The sequence below is a fragment of the Polistes dominula genome, unplaced genomic scaffold (genome assembly GCF_049000335.1).
Source record: "Polistes dominula isolate Pdom_NZ unplaced genomic scaffold, Pdom_raw_medaka contig_22, whole genome shotgun sequence".
NCBI lineage: Eukaryota > Metazoa > Arthropoda > Insecta > Hymenoptera > Vespidae > Polistes > Polistes dominula.
Window position 1 is genome coordinate 4,490,465 of NW_028300966.1, and position 20,307 is coordinate 4,510,771.

Here is a 20,307-nt window from a genome sequence, read left to right on the forward strand (position 1 = left end):
CGTTATTATTATAAAACGCAGATAACCTCTAGCTGATTCGTTGGAAACTTAAACGGAGATTATGAAACGAACGATCGGACACGAATAGCATGGCTAAAATTGCACCTTCCTGCATTTTTAAAGGGTCCGTGTGTTTACGGATGCGCGCACGCTGTTACCGCGCATGCGCGTTTTAAACTTACAAACTCGAGAAGCTGTAGCTGTCGAAGACTCTAAATCGAACGTACAAATCAAGATAGCGTTTTGCATTAGTTTCAACGCGACAAATATAAATTTCTCTACAAATACCTACGAATCGATATAAGTTACGATACGGTAATATAATACATTCGATACTGGATGTTATCAATTATGGAAATTTTTAAATTGGATGAATTTAATTGATCGCGCGAATATTTCGCAATTTTCGCATTTATAATAATTACTTTACCATTTAAATGATTGATAATTATAAATTTATAAAATGTAACATATTTCTAATTTTTCAATAATTTAAAAAAATTCATAATATTCTTCTATTAATTTTTTTATGTTTCATCTTTGTAAACTATAATTTCAAATCTATTTTGTTAAATCTGGTTCGACATTTATGTTCTATGTAATTAGATTGAGGTTAAAAATATCAAATGTTTCTATGATTTTTATAAATTATACGACAGATATTAATTTATCCTTTCCCATTGGTATAACACAACATGTAAGTAATGTATCAATATTCATACTCGAGGTTGTACGTTAGTATATACATTTACCGATACATTTATACATAATTCATATCGTAATTAACGTAGCAATGTATTCTGATAAATAATCATCGAATATTTCAATGCTTACAAATAGTGGTAAGCATGGAGCTGTAAGAAAGATAAAATTAATGACATTAATCGTTTCTATTTAATATTAATTGTAAGATCGAAGTTAGATAAAAAAAAAAATTTTTACAAAATTCGACATAAGCTTTACCAAGAAAATAGTAATTGAAATTAGAAAAATGAATACATAAATAAATTTGAATATATATGGAGGACAATAGCTATGTATTCATATTGAGAAAAGTGATCGAAGGTGATTGGTCGTGCGTAACGAATTTGGTCCAATCGGAATGAGGCCTCAAGTAAGAGAGATAGAATTATAGAGATAGAAAGAGAGGAAATAGGAGAAAGAGGGAAAGAAAATGAAAAGAGATAGAGAGTACAACTCGTCGCAGGTGAAAGAGTGGAGGGAATATAGAAGGAGGTGAGAAACTGTGGAAGGCTGCCTGCATTCTGCCTGTAATCTGTGGTAGGAGGCATGTAGGACGAACGGATGGAGAACACCAGCGTGATTTGCCGCGAGCTCGGGCGAGGCGAGACGAGACGAGCGTGAAAAAGAAAGAGTAAATGAGAGAAAAAGAGAAAGAGAGAGGAAGATGGGGGACGACAGTCAAAGGGAGAAAGAGAGAGTATACCGGCAACGTGAAGCAAAAAGAAAAGAGAGTGAAGAGGAAGGAAAGATGACGAGAGAAAGAGAGAAGAAAAAGTATACGAGCAACGTGAAGCAAAAAGAAAAGAGAGTGAAGAGGAAGGAAAGAAGAAAAGAGATAGACGGACAGAGAGAAAGAGAGGGATGGAATTAAAAAGAGAGATAGAAGAGCGGACCAGAAGAGGAAAAGAAAAAGAAAGATAGATAGAGAGAGAAAGAGAGAGATAGAAACCGGACGGACAGAGACCAGCGAACGCGAGTCTTGCACACAGGCAAAAAACAAAAGTGCATCTCTCGGCAAGATGGCCGTCGGTTCTCAACGACTCTCAAGGTTACTTGGAGAGCAGCATAGGGGAGAGAACGGAGCGGCACTGCGTTGCGTATGAACTGGCGTATGTGTGCCAGCTAGCAGCCTTTAAACTTTCATGTAGGCCCCGTTATTTATTTTGATAAATCTTCGCGCCACGCTCGCGTTCGTCTGTGACGAGTTGCGCGCACGAGCGCGAGCGAAAACGTGGACGCGTGTGCGAACTCTCGAATGCATTCGGCCAATTTCGGAGACGTTTCGTGGAAGATGTTCCTGTCCGAAGAAGATGAAGAAGATGAAGAAGATGAAGAAGATGAAGAGACGAATTTGCTTCAGGGCATCGTTATACATACACATACATGTATTTATATACACGTATTTACCATTGCTCGTCGATGGGATCGATGACATCGATTGGACAAAAGTAAATATGTAATATATACATTTATATATAAGTAGGTATATATAATATTTAAGATTGTTTATTCTAAAAATAATCAAATAAACAATTATAACAAATCATCATAAATATGTTGTGAGAGATCTGTTTGCCATTTTGGAACCTTACCAAGGTCTCTAAAAATTAGAAATCTTTCTCTTTTTTTAAAAGTTAGTTCGCGGCACGTGCGAACAAAGCATATCCGCTCACAGTTTACAAATGTCTTGTTAAAATCTCGTTATATAAATAGTATATATGCTTTTGATGCACCACTCTTTGTAAATGTCAAGCATTTATGGCTCAAAGAGAAAGAGAGAAAGAGAGAGATAATTGGAAGGTGTAAATCTCCTTATCTAAATGAAATCCTCCAAACAATATTCTTTCTTTCTTTCTTTCTTTTCATTTTTTTTTTTTTTTTTTTATTTTCTTTCTTTCCTTCTCACTCTTTCTCTCGGTTTACTTAGAATCTCGTTTCGATAAAATATAATACTTCTCGAATGTCGGAAAGAGAGTTTTAAACCTGGTATACCTCTCTTCCTTCTTCTTCTAATTCCAACTTCTTCTATCTCATGCATATGCATAGGCCTTTTTAAAAGACAAATACGTACCTACACAAACGCACACGTATATACACATATAAAAGATTTTCGCGAATAGCTAGAATATGCCGTTCGAGTTTGATTTTTCTTCGTTTGCGTTGTGGGTTCGCAACATACGTATACGTTTAAGTTGTATCTATCTTTTGGCCTTATGTTACCCCTATTCTCGTCTACGTTCTAACCAAGGTTATCTCCACCTCCTCCTCCCTCTCCTTCCACCTTCACCTTCTTCTTCTCTTCTTCTTCGTCTTCTTCTTCTTCTCCGCCTCATCCTTCGGCTTCCCATGCAGAAAAGTACAGTCCACTGAGAAATAACGCAGGAATGTGCAAGAACGAAATGCGTGCGCGTTCGTGAACGCCTTCTCTTCGTATCCCTCGATAATATTTTTGTTTTTCTTATTTTTTCTTGTTTTATACTTTTTTAACCAACTTCTTTCCTCTTCTGTGTAATTTTATTACGTTACGTCTATCGTAAGAGGATGAATCGTTGCTGTTAAATATGAATCTGCTATAGAACTGTTTACTGCTCATCGTTGATTATGCTATTCATACCTAATTTATACAATCGATTAAATTTATAAATGTAGGTTTAATATAATGAGATTGTTTCTTTTTAATTACATTTAAATTGATTTAAATATATGAGTAGGGTCGCATTCATTTGCATATTAGTCGCGAGTTGGGACCTCGCTATTTGTGGGATCACATTTTTAATCTATTCACTTCACAAACAATATTGAAAAAATAGTCTAGTATATTTGTTACATGAAAACAGCAAAGCGTATTTGATTAACTAAATGTTACTCCGAGGATCGTAAAAAGTGTAAATGGAATCTAATACAAATTATTGTCACTGTTTTACCGTTACTTTCATATTACTTAAAATAAACAATATTTGTTGCTACATTTCTAGGATCTAATATAATCTTATTAGTTTCTGTGAATCGGAGATGTAAACATTCAAGATATATCTTAACCGATTCGATATCAGGCGAATGGTCGATCTAAAGAAGAGCTTAAAAATTAATTTTAAAAAAATTTATTAATAGAAAAGCAAAAAATGTATATTGTCAGAAGTGGGACTCGAACCCACGCCCACATAAGTGGACTGCGACCTGAACGCAGCGCCTTAGACCGCTCGGCCATTCTGACTTGGGCTCGACGATTTTGCTTTGAGCTTTCATTGTGTGAGTATCATGCTTTGGCAAATTAATGGTTTTCTTTACTATAATTGTAGAATAATGAAGTAACCTGGGTGTGGAAAAAGTGTAATCGTTAGTACTTTTTACCGTTTTTTGATTATATTGTGTAATAACCAAAAATAAGTGATTTTTTGCATCCAAATCGTAACGGCGTGGGTCAGGGGACCCCATGTCCGGATCCAAAGTATAATTCGCTGAAAATGTACAAAAGACCTTTCGTGAGCCAATCTAAACAAATCCTGCCACTGGCAGAGTTACGTAGACAGTACAAAAAGATAAGTGATTCAACAAAAGGTCAAGTTTATGAACAATATTTCACTAATAAGAACAAAGAGAATGTAAGGCCTAACCTCAAATCGGCCAGATCACGGTCAAGCTCAAGGGAGTCACAAAAAAGTGGCGCCTCTGGTGTGGACCCAAAAGCAATGGACATAGATGATATTATAAAGTCAAAAAAATTTAGAAAGATCGGCCCCTCGGTCGATATTGCAGGTACCTCCTATGAAAATAGTTACCGACCTCCAAGTCATTGGATGACTCATCACTCGTTGACCCTCCACCTCACAGGGTAACGCAGGAAAAAAGAAAAGCGGGTACTAATTATGTTAAGGCCAACCCCAATCTTCATAACCGCTCTCAGAATGAGATCTCTAGTGGGAGGCCCAATGAAACTAAAAAAAGAGTAAGACCGCCGCCAGTGCATGTGTACAATAAAAGCATTAAGGATACGATTCAATCCTTGAAAAAATTATGAATTATTTAAATTTATATATAAATAATAAAATATAATAATATTATAAAATATAATTATTTAAATATTATAAAAAATTATTTATATTAAATTCTTAAAATTTAAAATGACGTGAATTTCACGTCAGCGGTAATTAGAAATAGAACCTGAAAAGACATGAATTCACGTCAGCGGTCGCGAATGTGTTAATATCTATGCCTCCTCACCTCACACAGGTATATAACAAAATTAAAGATATATTTAACAAAAATAACACGAGATATTATTATAGACTAGAAACTACTACAGCACACTAAACTCCATAGAAAATAAATAATGTGAAAATATAGCACAAATGTGAAGAATGGCTAATAGTAAATATTCAACCCCAGAAATTTTCACTAATATAGATAAAATGTGGGATTCATCCAGAATGAGAGCAACCTATTCTTGATTTACCACATTAGCAGACACTGTACAGACAAGAAGATCCCGACTGACGAACAGGCATATAAATATAACCTAATTTATTCTAAAGTTATTTCAGATGTAGACCTAAACTCGCTAGACAGATTATCCAGGAACTACTGGTGGCTACAACAGGACGCCAAATTCATTGACGACAATTTTTTAGTAGATAAGACACCTAGCCACAAGACTAATGGGACATTGTACACATGTTTTAATATTAAGTCATAATATTAAGTAGAGCTTATATTAGTTTTTAAGACTAAATTGTTATATTTATTGGTGTTTTACTAAATTTTATCCACGTTACTACCAAGAAATATATTAAATTGCTACAGTGGCAAACAAACCCTAGAATAAAAAAATAACCAAAAATGTGATAATAATCTATGTCAATTACTATGATTAGATTTATATTGTTATATTGTATAATAGATAAATATTGTTATATTTGTTATAACAAATCATAGCCAATATTTTTATTCTTTAAAGTTTTTTGTAACATGTTTTTTCTATTTAAATAATAATAATTTTATGTATGTATTTATTTTTTTATGTATGTATGTATGTATTTAATGTATAAATAATATTATTTATGTTAAAAAACAACTGAAATAAATATATACTTTTTCGAACTACAAAAAAACATGTACTCGATGCTCCGTTTAGTACTCAAAAGGACGTATTGTCGCTCGTTCCTGAGAATAAAATTTGAACAATGCGTAAAATTCGCAATTTTTTCTGCTGAGAATTGTGCAAGTGCATAACAACAAGCTAAATATATTTAAGTATTATCAAACAACTTCGGTTAAATAATTTAAAAAAAAACTAAAATTAACAATTGGACATGTTAGGCATGTCGGCCATGTTAGGCAAAGATAACAACTTTTTATAACTCACAAAGATGAAATATATCAGTGATTCGGATCAAAACATTTATGGCAAAAATATTCGTAAGACATTAAAAGATCTAGACAAGTATATTGAGATAAGAGAGCTATACAGAAAGCTCTTCTCAATGAAAAATCGCCGGCTCCTAACCTAAGCCGTACTAAATCGGCCACGAGGGAAGCACGTGCTTGATACAGGAGAACAAGGAAAACATGGAGGCGGAGTTCAACACTCTAAAGAAAATAGCTACACAAAAGCAAACGGGGGTGTGGGAAAATAGCCCAATCCTCAGTCTGGAGAACATGTCGCTAGAGGGCGTTGACACACTACCTCACCGAGAAGGCCCAGCAGCCATATTAACCGATCATCCAATAAGAGGATATTGATACCTACGGAGAACTGCCAATATTTGAAATGGGCGTATATCTTTAAAATGAATGCCTATAAAAAAGGAAACGAATTCGTAAGGAAAATATCGTTTAAATTAATAAAATTGGAAGTCCAGAGCGCTTATATGCCAGCATATTCAAAACTGGCCTTAAGTGATTCCTTACCACCCAGATAGATAGTACCCCAATGTATATTCAACTACGTATATTCAAAAAGTTTAAGCTATATCCTAGAAAATCTTAAAGAGTTCATATTGACTACTTCATATTGACTAAATTTGAGGAAATCTATAAGCAAAATTGATATCAATAAAAGCACAAGACCCAAATGTTTACGCTATCATGAACAAAATTGAAAAATTAAATTTAAAAAATAGTAAAATCTCCCCTATCAAAAAACCATCTCCAAATTTTGTGTCATAAGCATTAATTACTATTTGAAAATGCAAATCAAGCCACAAGTCTAATAGGGACATTTGTATACATATTTGTACATATATACACGTACATATATGTATACATACGTATAAATATTTGTATATGTAGGAGTTCTAGGTTTGTGTCAGATGCAATAAACAAAGCATCGATATCGCTCGAGAATCTTTTAGACTCATACAGACTTACACACACAACTTACATAACTTACAAAGAACAGACTACACACCGTCTTTCTTTATTTCGACTATCGGTTTCCTTGTCCTTTATTCTTTCGTCGCCTACCCACTTATCTATGTTTATTCTTCTACACTTAAAACTCTCCTATATTCGGCCATTCTGCGTATCTTTGGTCCCCGAAGATTGAGTTTCTTTATTTAATTAGTACAATTTCATATAATCCGCCGCTGTGGTTGTAACTCGCGGCCCCTCTTCTTTACCAACATGCTTTACTTCGTATCGGTGGTTTCCGATGATACGGGCAACTTTATATGGTCCTAAATATTTGGCGGCAATCTTTATAGTTAGACCAAACTGAGTACTTTTAATAAAGACAACGTCACCTTCTTTGTACGGTTTATCGCGTTCTTTTCTCTTTATCAACAAATCGTTTTCCATAGTGTAATTTTTGTATGGCTGTTGTTCTGCAATCGTCCTAATCGTTCGTATTTTTTCATCTGTTAACATTTCCAACTTATACGAACAATACCGTTGTTCCACTTCGGAGGTCTTCTTACTATAAAAATAAACTGAATTAAATTCTTTAATTGGAATATCAAAAGATTCTTCTATTATCTTTTCTTCGGTTATCATCATTATTTCGTTTTTTTCGATCTCTTCTTCTTTAAGTTCTTCAGAAACAACATCTGGTTCTACGATCTTATCTTTGACTGGAGACACGATTTCTTCTTTTTTATCGAACTCTTTAAACTTTTCAACTTCAGGACTAGGTGATACACTTTTAACACTCTCTTCCAACCACTGCGCCATATCTGTGTGTGTGTGTTCTACGTATTTTAATCTTTTATTAACTGTTCTACTTCACTCGCACATTGTGGTTTAACATCTAACTCATGCATAGTTATACTGAAAACACTTTTCATTGTCTCTTCGTTTAACACTGTGTCGGCGTCTTCTCCGTGGGTGGATCCTGTGACATCTTCTCGCTCCGCGTGGTTCTTGATTTTTTCGTCTTCGCGTATTTGACACATTTCCGTAACTTCATCCTGTATCGTTACCGACTTTAAGTCTTCCGAGGCTGTGACACAGTTGACACGCTTCTCACACGCCTTTGAAATATGTCCAAATTCGTTGCAACTGAAACATTTGAGACCTTTCTCTACCATCGGACATTGCTTTACGTCGGTATCATATCACGTATCTCGCGTCGATCATCTTACGGTGTTATTTTATTATATCACTTCACAACTTCACAACTGTGCAACTTTACGACTTTACAAATTGGCAAATTTGCAATTTGACAACTTAACAACTTTACAACTTTCGTTATGTGAAGCTAACGTTAGCTTTTTTTTTACCTTTTCAATCCCGGTTGAGCCCCCAAATGTAGGAATTTTAGGTTCGGGTTAGAGGTGCCAGGTGAACATACACCTAGTTTAATCCTACTGATAAGATATATTTAAACTAGGTATTAGGAAAAGTGCAATAATATAGCTTTACAATCTTACGATAACAACTGAGATAAGCAACTGCACTCTTACAACTGAATAACGACTGATGACAACTTATGACGACTTGCGATCGATGATGACTTCTACTACACTGCGACTGTTACTAACTACGATTGATCAACTAACTACCCTTCGACTCAATTCCCGCCTCTTTATATCCATCAGCATCGTTTTTGAATTTTCTAAACGCCTGGTCCGATGCAATAAACAAAGCATCGATATCGCTCGAGAACCTTCTAGACTCATACAGACTTACACACACAACTTACACACTTACAAAGAACAGACCACACATCGTCTTTCTTTATTTTCACTATCGGTTCGTTTGTCCCTTATTTTTTCGTCGCATATCCACTTATCTATGTTTATTCTTCTACACTTGAAACTCTCCTATATATATATGTATACATAAGCAGTTGTAAGTAAAATTCCTATTAGATTTAAGATTAATATTATGTTTCAGTGGTTTTTGTATTTTTTTTTCCATTGATGTTAAGGAAATATATTAAAATTCCGAAATGATATCATATATAATAATCAAAAACTATACATATATCTATAGATAAATATTATGATTAGATTTATATTTTTATAACAAATCATAAACTATATTAGTTTTTTATTTTTGTAATGTATGATAAAAAGAAATAAAAATATGCTTTTTCAAACAAAACAAAACAAAAACAAAAATACATGTGCTCGATCGATTATTCTTAACTTTAATAATTTCACGAAAGAAAATGTACTCGTGTACTATTGAAAAACTGGTCTGCATCGCTAAATTTATCTTTGAGCTAGGCGAAAATAACTACCGGTGCCGAACGAACGAACGAATGAACGAGCGAATGAACGAGCGAATGAACGAACGAACTCGAACGTCTGACTGATTCTCAAAGAAACGAGCGATGCACTATGTTGAAACATTTTCTTACTATTACTGATAACACAAGTTATCATATTAGCAATAACCGGAATAATTTCTTTATCGATGTTATTATTAAATTTTAATTTAAATTGCAAAATAAATCATATATTTGAAATTTAATTATATTATTTATTTATTTTTTTTAAATGTATTGTAACTACAATAACGATTTTTTATCGATATTATACGGTGGCTGTATAAAAGGGTCTGATATGTAACAGAAGAAACTTTCATTCGATTTTCAAAGTTTTTATTGAACTATGCTTATACTTTATTGGAAATTACATTTTATGAACACGTTAAGAAATATTGTAGAAATATGTCGTAAAATTTTTGATACTTTAATAAAAGCTATCGTATTAAAAGTATAACATTTCAAAAAAAATACCACACATCAGGTTCTGAATGCATTCATGCAATATACAAAACAAAACAACAAAATTTGATATGTAATTTTCGTATTAAATCGATTAATAGAGTTATGTAATAATGAAAAATGATGTTTACATCTATTTAGATTATTGGGAATATTAAAAAAAAATACAATAAAATTTATAACATAATTTTCTTATTAAGTCGATGAAAGATTAAATGTGACTTTGGTGCCAATGAAAAATGACGGTAATAATAGTTTATGATTGTGAATACGATTAATAAAATGTGTAGTGAATATTCAAGATGTCGAAACACCAGTAATACATTACTCTTTCTTTTTAATATTAATTTATATCGTTCGTATGCATATGAGTTATAACTTCATACACACAAACCTATTTCAGTAAAGTTTTAATCTGTTTTCATAGTTTTTATATTGAATAATAAGGAAATTACTACTCATATGCGTTATCTCATTAAACAAGAAGGCGCGTATTAATCGAGAATGAACAAGGAGAGTAATATATATATATATATTTTCATATATAATAAAAAGTTGTAATAAATCAAAAAGAATGAAGAAAAATGCGTTGAAAGAAGTGTTCGGTTAATTTACTAATGCGTCAAATGAATTAGGTAGCGTACAACGTTGATATAAACTTACACATGTCTCTTTTCAATGCGAATACTCTTTGATGTAATTTACTTTATAAATTAGGACTAAGTATGTCTCGTGACGTAATCGGTTTGAAATACGAAAAAGAAAATTAATTTTATTCGATCAAATTTTATCGAGATTATTAATTGAATGAAATATCAAACATTATAAGTCAGACATCTTTCAAGATGGCGGACATTCATCGTTTTACAATAAAAAAGCGAACAAATGAAAAAAAGAAGTAGTGTGAAAGCTATACTACTAACAATAATTATCACTATCATCATCATTGTTATCGTCTTCGTCGTCGACGTCGTCATTATCATTATTGTTATCAACAGCAACTACAAGATTTCCATTGTTTCGATAATTTAGTTAGTATAACGTAACACGTATTGCGGACTCTCAGATGATGCAAGGTCGTTTAAACTTGGAAATTGGAATTCATTGTCAGTATAATGGAAGAGTGCAATGGTGGCACCTGGCGAGAGCATTCTCCTACGTATTCGTCCAAGAACGAACGAATGAGCTGACGTAACTCTAAAGTAATTTCGCATAATATGCTTTAACTAGAATGCGGTCGTTGTGTGTGCCGGTGACAAAAAGAAAAAACGATCCAGCACATTAGAACTTTGACAAAACTATATTCTATCATTTATCTCAATGTGTGAAAAATTATATTATATTTTATCTTATATATCAATTTTATTCTAAAATATTTAAGACAACGAGGATATCAGATAAGATCTAATCGAAGCAAGTATGATGAATCTTAATTTTTGTCATTTTTTTGCAAATTTTTTTTTTGCAATATTATATTGTTTTCCTTAGTAAAGAGTAATATTGTTTCGAAGAATGATTTCCGGTGCTGAGTGTCGACTCTAGTCGAAGATTGCATAGTCGCATTGAGCGTCGCTGCGTCTCAAGGCCGGACCGTCCGAGAGCTAAGGACGACGTTAAGATTCCCCTCTCTTGTCCTCTCTCTCTCTCTCTCTTTTTCTCTCTTTCTTTCTCTCTTCATCCTCTTATTTCCGTCCCTCTCCAAGAGCGAGTCTCCGCAGCAAGTCTGCCACACCATCACCGACGTCTCTCAGTCTTCCCTTCCTCCTCTTCCTCACCTACTCTTCTTCTCCCCTTTTGCGAATTCTCCTTCCCCCTTTTTGCATCCTTTCCTTTTTCTATTTCTTCTTCTTCTTCTTACCCGTCACCGTGGTGTTCTTCCTTCTTCTTCTTCTTCTTCTTCTTCTTCTTCTTATTCCTCTTTCTCACTCTCTTTCTTATGCTTCGTTTCCAACTAAACTGCTCCAGTGTACGACTCCACTCTACTCTGAGTCTCCCGGTACGAGCTATAAAACTGGATGGTGCATTTCCTTCGGTTGGAAGCGATTTACCTGCTCCTAATCGTCGATCGTCGCCATGAACACTATCACCGGAGGAACCAACTAACATTGCCTGCTTTTTCGTATATAAGTTTCCTTCGAGTATATAAAAAGTAATGAAAGGATTCGAATAGTCTTATACATATTATTATTTTGAAAATTTAATTATCATGTCAAAATGCAATCTAATATGTTTTCTATTTAAAAGAAATTTAATACGGTTCCATATTGCACAAGTAAACCTAATCTAAATAATTTATAGATATTTTAACGTTCTTACATTTCTTTATTATTATTATATTCTTTTTTTGCCTAGTATTCTATTTTTATTAACGAATTTTATATCTTTTATCGTTAAAAAATTGCTAAAAAATATTCGAAATATTCTTTTGCAAGGAATGACATTTCGAAATTGTAGTATATAATAATAATAATAATGATAAAAGAGCAAATATTCGCAGATTTTTTTTTAATGAAAAGGGTTCGAGAACTACGTACAGAATACATAGGCAGAGCAACGCAAGAAGCGAGGGTACTAGTTTGTTAGGATTCCTTACGTGTCACTGGGTTACTATACTCGCATTCCATACATAGAACGGGAGTCTACAGTATGAAAGAAACTGCTTTAGAATCTCGACCACCTAGCGACTGCATTGTAAAGCCGAGCGAAGGGCTTCCCTCGCAAGGGAATTCATTTCTTGTTTGTCTTGAACTTACTGTTTCGAGCTCCTCTATTCCAGCTCCAGCGAAATACAAATCTTAATTTTTTACCATGTACAACCACCTTCTCCTCTTCTCCTTTTCAACTATACACATATAATTATACTATATCTACATTCATATTTATGCATACAGTAAGTTGGTATTTATGTATAACGTATTTGTACCGATTTTTATGACTATGAACTCATCTTAAGCCAACAAATGGACAAAATTAATTTTAGTGATTTATTTTATATATTCAAATTACTTACATTAGTAAAAAATGAATTATCATACAAATGCAAAATTTAATAATAAATGAAAGAAACATTGTTCTTATTCTTAATGACCAATCGGAAGTGGATTCTGTTCGCTGGTTAACACCGACAAAGAAGAACCTAATCGTTTCCTGGAAAGAAGGAAGCTTCTACGTTTAGTGATATCACGGTGGTCGTAGTGTTACCTGGTGGTGGTTTAACGTCCAAGGTCAATGTAGTTTTTGGGCCGAAACAGGTGTACGGCAGGATGGCAAACGGCTCGTGTTCAAGGACACGCTACAAAACTACCGCCATCATCATCATCATCATCATCGACGAACGACGACAACAACAACAACAACACCACGGCTTCATCAACATGCACCACCGGAACAGAAGGATTTACGATGCAAGACTAACTTTCGCAAAACAGCTGCGTTTTTTCTCTAATCGCAACCTGTCATCTAATCTCTTATGTGCAGCTTGCTTAGTTCCCCTATTACATGTTTAGATATTTTCGAGTTGATTTTAATATCGTACGAAATTCGGTGGTTTTGTCTTTTTTTTTCTTTTTTTCAATAAAATGTTAATGGGATTTTGCAAAATAAATGGTCAGTATTTATAAATATTTTATTTTGTATTTTAATATTTTGTTAATATTTCAAATAAATGGTCAGTATTTATGATGAGGGTAAATGTTAAGTCAGAGTTATGTGAAGGGTTACGGTAAACAAACAAAAAATAATAATAAAATAAAAAAGAAGAAAAAGTAAAAATATTTCGGACAATATCGTAAATCAGAAAAATAGGAAGCAATGTAATTTTAAGAAATCTACAATTTAATAATCCAAGAACTACCAAGAATTACCCTCAGCAGCAAACAGAGAAGAGAACACAGCATTTACATAATTCTCTCTCGGGCTCTTATTTCCTTTTTCTTTTTCCTTTTCATTTCTCATTTTTATTCTTTTGACTACGAGGAACAGTGCAACACGAGAAGAAGATGCCGCACCGTTATTAGGATGAACAGTATGAAGAAAAGAAAGAGAAAGAAGACACAATTTATGACAGTATCAAAAGTCTCGCGTGAGATTCGCTATTCTCGAATTAAGCTATTTTGTGCGTAGTACTTCCTTTTCCATCCTCCCGTTATGAAGTATCATTAAATGTATGTAAGTATATACGCATAAATATATGTATAATATTCGTATTTACTGTCTCCTTCGTTTATAATTATTAACGCGACAGGAGTTAAATTAAAGCATGGTTATTCGATACCAATGCGTTTCTCAGACTTTCCACGATTTGTATTTACCAGATACCGATATTTGTAGTATTCGAGATTTATCCTTGATCTTTATGTTACATGAAGAAATTTATTAGAGACAAAATTATTTAACTAGATAATAAAAATCAATAATTAATTATAATTGACTATAACAAAGAAATAAAATAAAATAAAAATCAATAAACAATCAATATTTCTTCAATCGTAATAAATGATAAACGAATCACAATTATCCTTATTCTCGAAACAACTTAATCTTATAATTTCACGTTAGATAAATAAACAGAATAATATTACTATACTAGATGGAAAAAAGCTAACTGATCAATACTAATAACTGCAAATGAAAAATCAATAATCAATTGATAAATCTCAAACTACTCTTAACTACTTTAGCTTAAACAATTGATTAACAAATTCTCGAAATTACCCCTATTCGCAAAATAATTCACTGAACTAGCTAGCAATCAACGAATGAAACGGATCACGTAGTTGGTAACGAGAGGAACGATCGAACCTGAAGAAACGATAGTGAAAGAGAGTCAGAGGGAAAGAGAAAGAGAGGGGCACAATATGTGCAACTACGGTCCAAGGCCAAGCGATCGTGACTGGCTTAATAGCATTGGAGGTTGGGTTCTCAAGTGCAATTATAATACAGCAAGAGAATGTGCATCCACCTTTGGTCCTTTGCCACTTGCTTCTTCTTGGCTCCTTCTTTCTTGTTGTCCTCCCTCGTTGATCCTTCTGAGTTCTATTTTGTCGTTTCCTTACGGAGAAGGAATTAATGATATTCTGTTAAAAAATTCTGATAGAACTCTGCTAACAAATTTTTTTCTTATTATTTATTAAAACTCGTATTATAAATCTTTTGTAATAAATATTAACTTAAGATATAACAAAAATTAAGAAAATAAACCAAATAGAGATGACTAATATTTTGAACATATGTACGGTTCAAAATTATACATTTTGAATTTGAACAAAGTGAAAATTATAAAAAATATTTAACAAAACAACGCTTAGGTAGTAGTGTATCATTAGTTCGATAGTACTTGCGTTAAATGATTACGAATAATTAATCGAACGCAAGTAAAATCGGGTCCGGGTCTCACCATGTGAAGGTCGCTGAAGTAGGAGGTCCACAGAACAGAGTTTGAGAAAGAAATTTGCGATGGTTATCTTTTAAATACATATATACATACAAATACTTATATATTTATACGCACACGTGTATTCTCTATGGCTTATGCGTCATTGGACTTGATCTTTCTCTCTCTCTCTCTCTCTCTCTCTCTCTTTCTGTCTCTTTCATTCTATTAAAAAAAGAGAGAAAGAGAGAGAAAAATAAAAAAGTATCCGTCACGAGTAGCCTGCGTGTCTGGTCAATGTCCTTTTGACATGTCTGCATAAATCGTCCTCCTCTACTCAAGTAAGCAGCAAGACCTGCAACAACAGTGACAACGGCACACGTTGCGCAAAAAAAAGAGAAACTAATGAGAAAGAAAAAAACAAGATATAAAGAAGGAATGAGAGACAAAAAGAAAGAGAGAGAAAGAGAGAGATATCCTTTGCGTGCTTTTTGAGAGAAGAGAAACCGGAATAACGTATCACCATCGTGTAGAATCCTAAACAGACATCCACCTTTACTCCCCTCCTCCTCCCCTATCCCCTTTACTTGTTTTTCTTTTTCTTCTCTCTCTCTAAAACAGGTTTCTTCTGTTCACGAAATTCGAACGTTCCCGCCTTCTTTCAGCCAACCACAAAATTTGCAACATTGTATTATATCTCTCTGCCTCATTTCCTTTATTTCTTTTTCTTTTTTCTTTCCTTCGTGGTTTCTTCTTTAGATTGTTTCGTTCGTTCGATTTCCTTTTCTTTCTGTCGAAAAAGAAAAAAGAAAAAAAAGTAAGAACAAAAATATTGCCAGGATCAGAGCTCCCGATCGTGAGAGACTACAAGAAACCAAGCCGCATGTAAGATTGAAATAAAAAGTTAGGTTATGTTACATTGGAAGACGAGCGCAATTGAACATGAACAACAGCAACAGCAGCAATAGCAACACTAGAAGCAACAATAGCTCTCGTTTTAACTCCATTTTTAACGGTGATGTTATTTTACCGAGAAGAACTCAGACAATGGCGTATGCTAAATCACGTGATGGCGAATAATTAGCAGTGAGAAACATGGAACCGGTTCAATTCCGAGGGAAGTCACTTCGGTAAATTGGACTCGTTTTATAGAAAGGATGTATCTTCGAAGAAGAAGAAGAAGAAGAAGAAGAAGAAGAAGAAGAAGAAGGAGAAGAAGAAGAAGAAGAAACGAAAGAAAGAAAGAGAGAGTAAATAAGACAGAAAAGTTTATATATGTTTATGCGAATGTATGCGCGTGGGTGTATGTGTGTATTTTGCAAAAGTGGGTCAAACCAGTGTAGGTTAAGTAAATTAAAAATATTTTTCTTATTACGGTTCCTTACAAATTATTAGCATACACGAAGAATGTAAAACTTGTTTTAATTAAAATTACCGCACACACTATCCGGAAGTATTATTATACTGTATTGCAGTACTATATCAAGGTATTACTATAGTGTATTACAATTCGCAGTACAGTATTGATATATTCGAAAATTGAATGTCACTTTCAATTATTCCTTCATCTTTCTTTTTCATACAAAAAATAACTAAAAGGTAAAATCCTTTTAAAATACAAGTATAGTTATTTTAATGAATTTTTTCATAATTCTATTAAATTTTAAACAATAATTATTAATCCCTAATTCATTTTCCAGTATTTTTTCTATGATTTGAGAATTTAATTATTATTTGAAAAATATATAAATAAAAAAATATAATAATATAATAATAATAAAATAATAATTTGTAATCGCGGTAATATATAAATTAGGTCAAAACAAAGAGAAAATATTGTGGGGAGTGTTCAAATGCTAACGCAGAAGCAGAAATGGTATCCTTGCCAGGAGAACAGGAGTTGTATATACGTAAGCTAACAGCGAATTCCGCGTGCGTGCACCGCACTGCGCTTTCTGCTCGCAGCAAGACAACGAAACATCCCCGTTGGTATTGATCAAGGAGTGGTAGCGGGTGTTCTTGAACTCCACTGTTCTACCTATACTCTTGCTCTCAGTTTATGATGCTCCTCGACGAACTACATTCAGCGTATATAGTTCTACCTACATATACGTTTATTTACACAGGTATAGATAAAGTTTATGTATAGGTTAATACACTACTAGTCCCCTTCTATCCCCATCAGATTCTATATAGCAACCAACATTTCTATCGAGTTTACGCGTGTGGCATTTGAAAAATTGCCGTAATGATCTGATTATGCGGATTCTAATTGGCTCATTATTTACGAGTTTCATTTTAACTGACTTACGTTAGCCAAGTTATGCGCAGAAACTTATTAAATCTTTAAATAACAATAAAATTAATTAAACCTGGTACGGGGCGTATCCATAATTTTACAAAATATTATCGACCCTTTTGAAACATTCCTTATATTATGAGATTCTATAAAATTGTAATACCAATCATATAGTTTTCTTTTAGGATTATAAATAATAAAAGGAATATTTCGAGAAAAATCCCTTTCCTTATTATTTTTTTATCTTTTCTTTCCCAGAAATAAAATCTCTAATATCGAATAAATATATTATATTATATATATGTATGTACACATATATAAAGTAGATTGAAAATCCATTCATGTTTTAATTGATTATCACTAGCTAGCAATCGCGTTAATAAATTGGATTTTCCTCGATAGCATAGTTCCCGGTCAGTGTCGAAGCACTTCGGTAATTAACACACTAATCGCGTTAGGTCATTTTCATTATTGAAATAAATTCCGTCATTAACCGCACGAATCGCGTCACGCTTTTGTGATATTTATTTTTTCTTTTTCTTTTTCTCATCTTTTTTTATACCAAATCATTTGTTCATAATTCTCTTCGATAAATATCATATAACAACAGTAATAATAATTATACGTATAATAATAATAATAATAATAATAATAATAATAATAATAATAATAATAATAATAACAAGAATTTTATGAAACCGCAATTAGAATTCAAAATGGATTCAAATATGGCGACATGCAAAACCGCGATAGACCTTGAAGTTGAATAACTTCAAATGCCGAATTAAATTACTCGTTTCGTAAGAGTACCGGCAAACTCGTGAATGAAATTTCGATTAGGTATTTTCGTTTCATTGATAAAGTGAAGAAATGCGAAGGACAACGGAAAAAGGTTAGGAAGAGGCTTACCGAAAACTTAACTACGTCATAACGCGTTTAGTGGTGGGGAGAAGAGTGTGTAACGTCCTCGTGCTAAAAACGACGCAATGTCACCGTCTCGCCCGTTAAAATACGTCATCTTAATGTTGGATGATACTTTTGTCTTTTTAGTGATTTGTCATCATCGTCGAAGTTATCGAAACCATTTGCGAAAATTCACTCGAAAATTCACTGAACTTTGTAAATGAATGATAGTCTTTAAAAAAGAAACTTTATGTATCGTATATGGTTGATAAGAAATAAAAATAAAAATATCAAAGTGATGCCTGTTCAAAGAATGTTAGTTTTCTACGGGGCCCGCGTACTTTGTCCTAAGAAAACAGTCTGGCTTTTTTCAAATAATACTACTTCTTTTTCTAACTTAAGGTATTTGTTTTAAAGAACCAGTACGATTTATGGGAATTATGAAAAAAAAAGGAATAAAACAAAAAATAAATCCTTGGAATTAAAATGAAAGATAAAAATATTGAGAAAAATGAAAAAGCAATTATTACTATTATTCCTATAATCCAATATTTGCGTTTGAAGATCTGTAATGGAATCAATAGAACATTTCTGAGAAAAAAAAATAAAAGAAGCAGAAGAAATCGGTTAAAAGTGTGGAAAATATGAGAGAGAGTTAGCAAATGCATTTTTGAATTATCACACCGACCGAGTTTACTATCCGAGGGTAAAACGAGATGAAGATACAGCGTGCCGAAATGCCGACTGTCGGTCCAACCCGTTCACACTCGAATATAGAATATTTTTAGATCGCTTTTCACTGCCCCCTTCCCCCATTCCTCCTTCCCTTTCCCCCCATTATATATACATATATACTATAAGACGCAATCCAAAGGCATGTAAGTGGATATTCTCATTCTCATGGAGACCATGCAACAATGTATTATAGTAGGACCAACCAGGCTGTAGCTGGTTGGGGATGGTGGCCTTGCACGACAGGAAAAGGGTGCTCAGCAGCGTTTCTATGACAACAGACGCACAAAAAGCCCATTGATGCGTCAAGATATATATGTATGTGTCGAGGTACTTCCGATAACCCTATCATTCTATCTTTCCCCTTCCCAAATTTTACTTTTTTTTTCTTCTTTCTATTTCTGTCTCTATTTTTTTCTTTTTCTCATTTTACGTGTAAACTCTTCTACAAAATAGTGTTTAAATAGAAATTTTAACCATATTTTTTTTTATAAAACAACCTGCATCTTTTTTCCGTGTTGAATTTTTCGTTTATTTGGGTATCGGCTAAATTGGATTGATATCGTTTCAGATTGCAATATTTAATCTCTTTTTTATTTTTATTTTTGCAAGTCGATTTTTTTTTTCATCTTCACTTTTAATTCAATTTGCATGTGTCAGCCATATTGGCTTGACCGTTTCCATTTACTTTGACCTTTTTCTTCTGGAATTGTGTTTAAGATCTCGGACACATTCGGACTCAGCGAGTAAATTGTATCCTTCGAGCAATCGAAACCTACTTCTTCCACTTCTTCTCTTTTATTCTTCTTCCTTTTTTTCTTTTTTTTTTTTTTTGGTTTTTCAACCATTGAAATTCGCTCGAAGCTACAATTTATATTCTTACGAATTTTTCGTGAGATGAAAGAAACGTCTCCCGGAGGATATATCCACGATAAGCCAGTCGGTGGGATTTATCGCTTATAGGGATCCTACCGATAAACCTTTTGGGTTTATTCTTGTGTGAGTGAGTATGTTTTAGTGAGATTCCATGATCGAACACGATCATCTTTAAAAATGAAAGCTTTTATTTCTTTTTTTCTTTTTCTTTTG

At 33.3% G+C, this 20,307-nt stretch overlaps 1 protein-coding gene, 1 long non-coding RNA gene and 1 other non-coding gene across 3 annotated transcripts in view; 1 reads left to right on the forward strand and 2 right to left on the reverse strand.

Moving 5' to 3' along the window:
• The window catches only part of LOC149032468 (uncharacterized), a 155,619-nt gene extending 145,579 nt beyond the window's left edge, over positions 1–10,040 (reverse strand). The window contains exon 1 of the transcript XR_016176698.1: positions 1–10,040. The gene's annotated coding sequence lies outside the window, so the exon portion shown is untranslated.
• LOC149032472 (uncharacterized) overlaps positions 2,065–20,307 on the forward strand; it is a 26,837-nt gene continuing 8,594 nt past the window's right edge. Inside the window, exon 1 of the long non-coding RNA XR_016176703.1 lies at positions 2,065–2,192. This is a non-coding gene — a long non-coding RNA (uncharacterized LOC149032472). The remainder of the gene's footprint in view (positions 2,193–20,307) is intronic.
• On the reverse strand, positions 3,875–3,958 carry TRNAL-CAG (transfer RNA leucine (anticodon CAG)). Its single transcript has one exon. It is a non-coding gene; the product is annotated as a tRNA-Leu (tRNA).